The 11,469-nt window shown below is 40.7% G+C and overlaps 1 long non-coding RNA gene across 1 annotated transcript; it reads right to left on the bottom strand.

The window, feature by feature from the left end:
- Positions 1–3,572: 3,572 nt before the first annotated feature.
- Positions 3,573–9,253, bottom strand: LOC147208788 (uncharacterized). The gene is made up of 4 exons (XR_015097669.1): positions 9,032–9,253; positions 8,841–8,923; positions 5,126–8,460; positions 3,573–4,811 (listed from the first exon to the last, which is right to left on the bottom strand). It is a non-coding gene; the product is annotated as an uncharacterized LOC147208788 (long non-coding RNA).
- Positions 9,254–11,469: the final 2,216 nt, after the last annotated feature.

Below are 11,469 nucleotides of genomic sequence, written 5' to 3'. Positions count from 1 at the left end.
CTGTACTGGTCCAACACCTATCCACGCCTCAAATCATTACACACACCCCAAAAGCCCTCAGATCCCCTTTCAACGCATTCCTGCAAAACCCTATTTGACATGTTTGGGTGTACATGGTACCATTTTTTTTTACTTCCTTTGAAAGTAACAGAAACTGAGTTTGGAATCCAAATTGCATAAAAAGTAAAACCCTGTTCACATATTTTCCTGATGTGGTGGAAAATGCAAAAAACAGATGGCTGGGTTTTAGAAACTGAGGAACAATCAGGTTTTTATAATTGCTCCCCAGACAGGTGTGAAGCAAACTGACATTAAAGCAAAATGGTAAGCTGTTTAGCCTGGATAAATATTTTTTTTAAAAACGTGGTCCTGTTTATTTTTAAAAGACGTTCTTAAAATAATTGGCAATTACTTAAGCATCGTGCTAATGCACCTAATTATAATGTTTGCCTTGAAACTAGCATAAGCAGCACAATACAACTGTGGAACCTTTTACTCATGACATACCCGAAATAAAACCATTTGAGCACTGCCCTAATACACCAAAGTCAACCGAACAATAATGTTAGCATTGACACTTGTGCTAATATACCACAATATGTGTTCAGAACTGTCCATATATAGTTAGAGTATTTGGAGTACCGTTTGGGTACAATTTATTCTATTCTACATGGTAATGCTAGCATTAATGCTAACACAACGCAAGAAAAATAATGGAATACTGTTGAAACACCATGCTAACAAATGCAATTAAACCAAACATTCAGGATTAATGCTAGCAATACAAAGTGTTTAGAACTGTTAACATTATTTGAACTGTTAATATACTGTGTTTTGTGCCTAATTCAATATCTTTGGGTAATTTGTGGCAGAAGACGTACAAAAACTGATGAAAAATGTGATTCAAGAGCAGTGTTAAGTTTGGGGCTACCCAGTTGTTTCTTTAAGATTTATTTAGCTTGCGTAACAGTGCCTGTTGCTTCTACAAATTCTAAATCGGGAGCAGCAGTAACTGATGTGTTAATCCCGCGTATTGTTCATCAGGTTTACGCTCAAGACAGTCAGTGACTGTTGTGTTCATGTGAAATCCATTAAAAAAAAAAATCTGAGGACATTTGTGTTGAAATCAGGCAGTCAGACGGGATGGTTTCATCAGAGACTTGTGTAAACGTTGCACTTGTCAGTTTTTGTTTTTTTCTTCGAAGGAATCCGGGCAGTATCTGTACTGAGACTTAAATGTAAGCTATTTCGCCATCTCTGTCTGTTTGGGAGTGTCAAAGCATTTTCTTTGATGCAACCAAACAGCTCTCGAAATATATTGAGAAGAAACATCATTTTTGAAGGAGGATAAGCAGTTGTGGGCCTTGTTTTTAGCCCTGAGGGCCGCCATTTGGCTTTTTTTAAATGTGCCACAGTGTTTTGTCTTGAGATATACCACCACATCATTGTCTCCCATCCTGGTTACATAATTATGTCTGTGTTTTTTTTCATCACTCCTTACTTATCGCTGCTGTTTGTTCAGCTTCCCTGCAGCCTGACAGCGACCCCGCCCTTCCCCATCACCCCCCCCCCCTTTTAACTTGTCAAAGAAACCTTGGCTGAGGTTTATTTGGCTGCGCCTTCCTCTCAAAACTGCCCACACGCAGGAACCACTTCACAGAGAGAAAATACGAATGTGGCGCCGTGAGTGGAGACCTCAGAACCCCCAGCGGAGGTTTTCATTGCCGCTTTTCTCCTCTCATCTGCTTGGGCTTCCACCACAGAGCGTTCATGCCGACTAAATCACCAGTCATGTCCTCACTTCAGAAGCATGTCAAACTAAAAACAGATTGTTGTGTGTTACTGTAGAACATGCCGGTTGACTTCCAAGTTGTTTTTATTTTAAGATAAAGTGGCCCATAGGCAGTAATCTTAGGTGAATTCATCCGCTTGAAACCCTTTTAAACTTATTAAAATACTCTTTGTAAACAATTTTCTTGAATACAAAAAAACCTATCAAAGCATAAAATGAATAGGAAATGCAGTAAATATTACAGTGTCTGTATATGCATGTTCCTTTAAGAGGCGGGCCTGGTAGTGTGGCACATCACATCAGTGGCACACCCTGTAAATTTACTGGAAAAATATTTGTCCAGATTCGATCACGTAATCAGAAATCAAGGCCAATCCCATATTTCCAGCCGATACTAATCAGCTGGAAAAGATCGCCTATTTGAATTGTTTTTATTTCTCAAGTCAAGAAAAAAAATGCTTACTTGATTTGAACCACTGACTTAGAGCCATCTAAAATGTTTTGTTGGGAAACTTTTATTCTAATTGAAAATAATTTGATGTGGAATAATTTGATGTGCTCTTTTGTTTTCTTCTTTGTAATGCACTGCCCAGGTATGGGCTCAAAACTCAGTATTGGCAAATACGTACTCAAAAAAAGTGACTTTCACTTGGGTGCAAAAAATGGAATGAGGACGTCTCTTAAAATAAATACAGTAATCCCTCGTTTATCGCCGTTAATGGGGACCAAAACCACCCGCGATAAATGAAAATCCGCGAGGTAGCGACCAATTAACATGTACATTTAAAAAATTGCTCCACGTGGGCCTTTGCGCTTGAGCAGAGCGCACTAACACACACACACACACAGGCCAGCGATCCCACTGCGTGCAGCAGACGTGCTTATGATTAGTCAATTAAGGATGGTTAGACAATTAAGGATAGATAGACCTGCTTTTGTTCTTATAAGACTCTTCTCTCTCTCTCAGCCACACACACACGCAGACACTCACACGCACACACACACTCGCAGCATCCTTAGACACTGATTAAAGATCAAAGAGTAACCCACCGTGATAAGACAGAAGAAGATGCACAGCCAATCAACATGGCTTTACATCTTCTCAGCCCCCCCCCCCCTCACCCAGCATGGACTGTATATGTTGCTCTATGTGACTCACTGTTGTTTTCCTGACTTTCACTGCTTCTCGCGGACTTTAAATTTTTTTAATTTTTTTTATGAATATGTTTCAAAAAATCCGCGATGCACCGAAGCCGCGATAAACGAACCACGAAATAGCGAGGGATCACTGTAGTCATTTCCTCTCATTTTTACTGCATTACTAATAAGTAGTGACTCATCCTAAAAAACATTTTACTTTTTTTTTTTTTTTTAAAACTTGTTTCCCCACAAAACAAGTCGGGCACATTATCCGGATTTAATTCCTCTGGCACACTAAGTTGATTGAGTGAAAAGACAGTCAGCACTGATAACTTTTGTAAACACTGAACAATGACTCTTGGTCATTGTTCAGTGTTTACAAAAGTTATGTTAATCTTGTAGATTTGTGATAACACTAAGATCCGCCTCTTTTCGGACATTAGCCAATCACAGTCGTTGGCAAAAGAATAACAGGTCAAGTACAGTTCCGGTGAATTTAATTCAAGCACAATACATTGGGATTTAATCATTAGGAACTGGGGTTTTTTTTTCAAACATTTGTTTAGCCACATTTTTAAAAACTTCAACCTATGTGCAATGTTGCTTCAATGAATCCATATTTCAGTTCTTTTTCTCTTATTTATTATTATTTTTAGGTGATACATGTTGGAAAAAGTTTGACAACACCACCAAGCTGAAATCTCACAAGATTTGCTAACATGATGACTTGAGGCATAGTTTGCCCGGAAATGTTGGTGCAACTTTGAATGGGCTAACGTTGGGCTTTCAAAAAGAAAAAGTGGACATAATAATGTGGGGCATGGGGGTGAGATCGATCCAAACAAGGAGTAAAAATAAATAAATATTAAAATGGGCTCCAGCAGTCCCAATGTGGTCACAATTTGCAGGCACTCAAAACAAGGATTGGAACTTGGCTTGCACGAGTGACCTAGCGAGGGGCCCACGCCACCTTTTTTCATGTGGAACATTTGAAATCCGCCCAAGTTTTTAGAGTCTGGTTTTTGTACAGTGACTTCGTGATGGCTTCCTCTGTTTTGTTTTGGAATCTGGACTATATGCTCAGGAAGTCTTTGCTTCCTTCTCAGGCTGGTCCATACATTTTTAGAGCTTCCTCAGAGGCCAAGTGAACATCCTGCAGCCCAAGAACACGATCTCTGAAAAATTAGCAAATAGGAAGTCCAACATCTTTACTTCATTAATGGTGAAATGCTGTCTTTGTTATATGGTGCATAAAAAGACGGAAAGAACTAATCGCGATGGAATAAAGACTTTTTTTTAATCTGTGTCAACAAATATGTTAAGGGACTTATTAAAATTAACTGTTGACCAGCGTAATTTAAGATCTCCAAAGTCATGGCAACGCTGTACTATAGATCCAAATCCGTCCAAGTTTGTTGCTAATTCTGAGCTTACAGAAGTTGCCGCCTCTGGAATCTGCTTCTTCACTCCCAGATGTTCTTTTACGTGAGTGGGAGGGTGGGTGAGCTGGAATGGAGACAAGGGAGGACCAGGATTTGGGCGTTATGTAATGCCCATGTGCTGCATTCCTTCGCGGAGCATTGTGTGTCACTGGGGTGAGAACCAAAAAGGAGGTGGGGGTGGGGGGTCTCCAACGGCTTCCCCCATTCCCCACAGCAACCACAGACTGTTGCGCTTGTATCGGATTCTTTATGAGTAAATCTTCTTCAATGAGCACATCGACTGTCTGTCCTGGATTGAGTCGTCGTTTCCGTCTGCTCAACAGCCGGCTGCTTAACATCCGCCGTGCCCTTAGCGTGACAAATGTATTGCTCCAGCCTTGTTCGACTGGCTTCTGTTTGCCAGGTCCACTTGTATGCAAATTAGGAGTAGATTTTGCCTGTTGACAAGCATGATTTAAAAAAAAAAAAAAAGTCATGAGGTGAAATTATAATAGGGCCACTGTTAAGTAATAACATTTTGAATACAAGCATTTAAATGAATACATTTGCTTTCTCAATTCAAATACATTTTGGTGGACGGGATGTGCATGTGACAGTGAAATTTAGTTTGTTTGTTTTTTAACTATCAAAAGCAGTCAAGTACATTTTTTCAAAGCCAGTCGTGGACTTGAAGCTGTATCGCCTGTATGTTGTTGTTTTTTAAATAAACACTCGAAAACTCTTGCAGAAGCATAACGTCATAACGGCTTACATCAGGTCGCTTGCGATCGCTGTGAGGAACTTGACCCTTGTCCCGCCTGTAATGACGTGTGAAAACAAGCCGCGCTTTGCGGGGATGTCTGGCTTGCAGCAGCATTGTGACTCAGTCGGGCTTCGTCACTGCCTCACGCAGGTTGTTTTACTTGTCCTCGCGGGAAACAAACCATCAACCGGAGAATTGCAGTTTCTCTACGAATTGCGCGTGAACGCTGTTGTGCTGAAGCTAAACTGAAATGCTATTGTACGTCGTGAATGAACGGAAGCGTTTGAGGAGCAAAGTGCGACAACACGTCTGATTTCCATGTAAAAATGATCGCCCCCGCAAGATGTGCGAGTGAATCAGAGGAGATAAGAGCGAGTTCACTGCACGCATGGTTTCTTATCTGCTCGCCGCGCTAATGAGCGAGGATGTCGCAGCTGCAAATGAATGCGCTTGTCTTATCTTCGACAACAATTTGCCTTTAGTTGTGTTTGAAACAGAGAGGTAAAAAAAGCAGATGACAGGAATTTGTCAAGTACTCTTGTCTTTTTTCATGTTTTTTTTCCGGAGTGGAGGAAAAAATATTTTAAAAAAGCCTTTTCAAGAAAATGACCCCAAAAAGTCACATTTCGACCAAGTGTGCATTACTTTTTTTGTACAAAATTATAGGTTTTTCTTATTTGTTTTAACAGTCACCGAGGGTTAGTTGAATAACAAGTGGGGCATTTTTCCCCCACCGTTTCATTTGCATTTTTTTTCTTTTTGGGGTTTTTTTCACTTTAGTTTTGTCATGTTATGACTTATTTTAATATTGTATATTGTACAGTAAACATTTAGCTTGTTAAAACAGTAATTTATTACATTTGGGAGTTAAAAAAAAGATTTATGATCAAAATTTGTCGGAGTGTAGTGGATTTGTTTCATGCAAAATAAACAGTTGATGTCATGCAGTCACTGCAGTGTAACAAATTACAAAGTAGATGTTGAATGTTATTTAATTGACACTGAAGCCACAATATTTTAATGACCAATAAACCTATATAAATTGGTGGAATTCCGGGGTGGTCGTTGATGGGCTCAGGAATGAACACACACACATGCAACTATCGCATCAACGACACAGCAAAGTGTTTATTCCTCACAAATAATCTAATACAGCAAGCCAATATTCTAGGCAGAGCTCTGGGTCAGCAGCTGTTACTAACTGCTAAGGTAGCGAAGCAGAGTGACAAAGACACCTTTCCTTTGACCCAGCCTTTAATACAATTCTACAAAGAGGGTGTGTGTGTGTGTTCAGTCAGCCCTGTGGTTTCACCTCCACTCGTCTGTTCCTGGCACAGCATCTGCACCTTCTCTCAGTTCTCATACACACCCACCACAAACAGTCCCTCTTTTGTTCTCAGAAACAAATTTCCAGTCATACATTTGAAACTTTGACCTGAAATAACTAGGATTACAAAAGGCAAAACTGAATATGAAAGCAAGTATATTGTGAATATCAAAGGCGTCATGGGTTGGGGATCCTCTTTGCTGGCCCCTTCTATGGTAGAGTATACTTGGTGCAAAGAGAACAGCACATAGGAATGCAGCAACACCCAAAAGTGATTAAAATTGCCGAGAAAGCTAGAAAGGAAGCCGAGACAGACATTTTCAGTCCCTTCCACCTTCCAAACATGTTGTGAAACCAATCGTCAATAGGGTTATTGATGCCAGAGGCTTCTTTGAATTCGACCGAGAGGGATCTCAGGCCTTGGAGGCATCAGGGGCAGAGTTCTTAGGAATGGATGGACAACACAAGTCCCCAAACATGGAGCAGACTCCATTCTCCTTAGCCAGCAGCATATCTAGCAGCTTTCTCCTTTGGATCACCATTAAGGAAGATGGGCCTCGTTCCCTAGTTCCCTCAACAGCGTTTGTAGTCAAATTAGCCAACCTTTGCACTTTGGAACGAACGGGATTGATGCGGTCTACATTGCTGAAATGATTGGCATGTTTTCAAAACATGCACTACCATGGTCCACCAATTTGAATTCATTTGGAACCCTCCTGTGTAGACCGATGGCATCTATCCATGTATGTGGGTGAATTCACCATGGGGTCAAATGCACGTCCGCCGATACTTCCGGAAGATATTTTTGCCAAACTGTTTCTGCGTCGCAGAGTATTTAATGTGGCGGGTGTGTTTTTTTGCATTCGACTATTTTGATGACCGAGCAAGGGACACAGGAGCTGCGAGACGGACAATGGTGCCTCTCCCTTTCGTGCCCTAGTCCATTTGTGCCAAGATGCAGCGCTCTCCGCAATAACTAAAACAAACCAGATCCGGCACAGGGCCCGATCTGTGAGGCATTCCCAAAAGGAGGCACACCAGAATGCGTCCCGCGATCCCACGTCCCTGGTTAAGTTGAAACAAGTGCAGTCATTTTTCAAATCACCGCACTGCTGGTGTTGTTTAATTGTCCACTGGAGAAAACACAGACACTAGGGTGGTACAGTTCTATGGGGTGGATTCTTTCGCATACACTCGTAGCTTCTCTCGCTGATGGTGGCCTTATTACTGTTTCCCTGTGGATAAGTGGGGGGGGTATTTGTTTATACGATAATTTGAACAACTCCCAGGGGATCCCTCCCTGCTATGTCCACCCCCACGATGACAAATGTTGACTTGGACCCCCCTATAGCTTCTCCCATTACACTTAACATCACCGGGTTTTGAGACAGACTGTAAATGCGCTCGAAACTTATCCGATCCATAATCTCATTCTGATTTTTCTGTGCTAGCAGACCACGATTTACCTGTTTGCTCGGGACCCATAACCCAGTGTAATGGGTCACTTGTCCCCACGTCTGACACCATGGCCCAGTGTAACTCTTATGAGTTGAACACAGGTTCTGTAGAGTCTGATCAAAACACAGGTAAACATCCTTTTCCCGATAAGAACTGTTATATCCTCCACACTCAATCACGTCACACAAATCAAATATGTACCCCTTGTTTGTCCCATTAACATGATGTATTGTTAGTTGGTGGGGTAACCCACATTCAGAAGTGTGTCTAGCAACCCCTCTTGTGTGTCTGTCCACTTTCGTCGCTGTTTGTATTACTGAAATAGCCAACATAAGGCATGCAATCACCATTATACTTAATTGAATGTTTTTGTACTGTCGCGTGCCGGTCTGACCATCTACAGGTGATACCATTGTGACCCTCACTTCTCCAGCTGGACTGCTTTGTTGGTTCTGGAGACCACCTTCCTTGGCCTCGTCCATCTTGGTGTTTTCCACTTTCTGCTGAGGACTCTCAAGTAGGCGGATGTTTGTGGCAACTCTGGTTCACCTTCCGCCACCTAGAGAGACAAACTGTTAGCTTCAGCATGCAACTAACTGGTCTCACTGTGGTTTGTAGCCCCTTGTGCGTGTCACTGGAGATGAGACTTGTGGTAATTGTCGTGGCATCAACATTTGTCTCCCCGTCAGCAATTTTAATGGGGCTTACCCTGTGCTGCGATTGATGGCTGGTCTAATGTGCAGGAATGCAACAGGGAGGGCATCCAGATTACTCAAAACTTGAAACAAAATTTCTTCGAACTTCTCAACAGTAGCCATAGTCAATTCAGTGAGTTAGATCGAAAGTGGAATGCAATCGGTTTTTAGAGGGCCGTAATACTTCCCTCCACACCTTCATTCGTTGTATTGAACTTACAGAATTACAATGCATTCTGCTTACCTTATTTTAGCGGCCGCCGACGTGGAAAAGTGTAGAACAATCAAGGCGTCTCTCGCGACTCAGAAGGTGGTGTCCCAACTAACCTGGGTGATCACAAACGAGGCGTGTTTAGCATTCCTTTCCCATCGCGTCGGGGTCACAATTTGAAGGCGGACAACTACAGTATTTAAATGACCAATAAACCCATATACCTTTGTGGAGTTCCGGGGTGGTCGTTGATGGGCTCAGGAATGAACCCAAGACGACGACTATCGCGTCAGCGACTTATAAAGTAATTCATTCCTAACAAATAGTCTAAAACAGCGAGCCAATATTCTACGCAGCGCTCTGGGTCAGCATCTGTTGCTAACCGAAATGGTAGCAACGAAGACTCCTTCTTTTCTTCTTCCTCTTCTTCTTCTTCTTCTTCTTCTTAATTTTTTTTATGGCAGTTGGAAAGAAACGTTCAGGCGCATTACCGCCACCTATTGGTAAGGCGTATGCCGTATGTTACTACTTCTTGCATTTTCTCACCTTCCTTCCATCTATTTCTTCCCACACTCCTCTTAATTCTGTAAAACCATCTTCCTTTACTTTCAGTACTCCACTGCGTTTGACATCTCTTCATCAATATCTGTTTAACTATCCATTGTACTTACCCCAATACTTACGTTTTGTTAGACTACACTGTTGACTACTTCACTATTCTCTCCATCTTCTGGTTTCCCTCGATACCAACAAGAGCTGGGACACAAAGCAAAACAACTATCAAGCCCATCATTTGTATTCTATGCCATATTTCTTGAATTTCCCGTACCATTTCTTTCATCCTAATCCCGTAATCACTACTTGTACCTCTCACCCCCAGTACCTTCTTTTCACTTATCATTTTTCTCCCAATATACACCAAAGTCAACACTTTATAAAAATCTTTACAACAAATTTCCATTCCTTAGTAAATTCACTGTATCCACTTCTCCTATTTTCATTTTGTATTTCCTTACTCAATGCCACAGGGCTACATTTTATGCCTTCGTCTTCCTTCTTAAATGTAAGTACTACCTTAACTTCCTCCCTACTCATCTTCCTTCTCACTACCACTCCATTCCCATCCAAACTATTTCTTTGCATACTTCTTTTAGTATTTTGACCCCTTTATCTCCCTCATCCCGATTCTGTACCGCCCACACTCTTGCCTACCACAAAACGACACCTCCTTATCCAACGCCATGCCGTCCTCATGCTCATCAACTTCCCCCGGCATCCCGGTTTAGTCACAAACCAAACCTTCACACCAAGCAGATCCGTGGCTCAAGCACTTTTTCATTCCCAGTGGAACATGAATTGGGATGTTTTTCGGTTTCCCACATTCCTGGAGGGAATTTATAAATAAAATACAAAAAAAACAAACAACAACAACAACCTAGAAATCTCCTGGGGTGGTTGTTGTTGTTCCCAAATGAAGTGAGCGCACAGCACAGGAAGTGAAGGGTCATGACTTGTGTTATTTTTACTCAGGCAGGCCCGTCATGTGCACTCTTCATTGTGGACTCGCACTCGGGCTCTTATCATCACGTTTCGCTTGTTCCACTTCGAGGTTCATCAGCAACACCAACTGGTTGCCGTCTGTCTCTCCGTGTGTATGCTTAATACAAAGGATCAAAATAAGTGATTGGATTGGCTTTAAAGATTTTGCTGTTTGTCATTGCACTTTATTTTAATTAGTTTTATTAATGTATTCAGTTTTTTCTTTCATTTCTTCACTTATATTTTAATTGGCATATTTTACTTGATTTTTCCCTTTTATTTCAGTATTTATACTTTTTACAAATTATATTTTTGTAACCTTTGATTTCACTCATTTATCTTCATTTTTATTCATTTATACACTTTTTGAATTGCTGTCATTTCATTTTCCCCATTTACAGTATTTTGATTTTGCTTTTATTTTTATGAATGTATTTACTGTCATATATTTTTTACATTTCATTGTATTTTATTTTTTCCACTTCATCTGAATTATTTCCAGATTTTATTTAATGTTTAACTTGAAGTTTCATACATTTTCAATTAAAAAGGTGAAAAAATACGTAAAAGAATATTTGATTTTTAGTTCAATTTTTATGTTATTTTTATATTTTATTGATTTACAATTTTATCTATTCATTTTTAATATATTTCAATGCATTTAAACTGAATGTTTTTAGCATTATTTTCACACTGTTAGTCAACTGCTAATCCAAACTATGTTCATGAGCTGTAGTTGAAAAATGTGTCACTTTAATTCTATATCTGCTCAGAGGCTAGACTAGAGGATAAGGCTAAAGGCAACAACCTTGCACGTTTGTTATTCTACGACAGTTTAACATCACAAATGTTATCTAGCGTACATTTGCCATCGCAATAAAGCGCTTCATGTGCTAAAAACATCGTAAGAGCCGATCACCTTTCATATCGCAACCTCAGTGACACTTTTTAATGCTTTCCTCGGTATTGTACAATGTTTGGCCATCATAAACTGACAGTTTATCCGCACCTATATCCTGGGTTACCATGGTGACCAAAAGTATACGTGTGATTATATGTGTGACTAGCACGTGCGCCACAATAAAATCTCATTTTACTCGGAGTGAAATCAGGAAGTTGACGC

This window comes from Hippocampus guttulatus, chromosome 2 (genome assembly GCF_054856545.1).
Source record: "Hippocampus guttulatus isolate MCC_2025c chromosome 2, RoL_Hgut_1.0, whole genome shotgun sequence".
In the NCBI taxonomy this organism is placed as follows: Eukaryota; Metazoa; Chordata; class Actinopteri; order Syngnathiformes; family Syngnathidae; genus Hippocampus; species Hippocampus guttulatus.
Note: the sequence above shows the minus strand (reverse complement) of the source record. Positions and strands in the feature narration are given on the sequence as shown.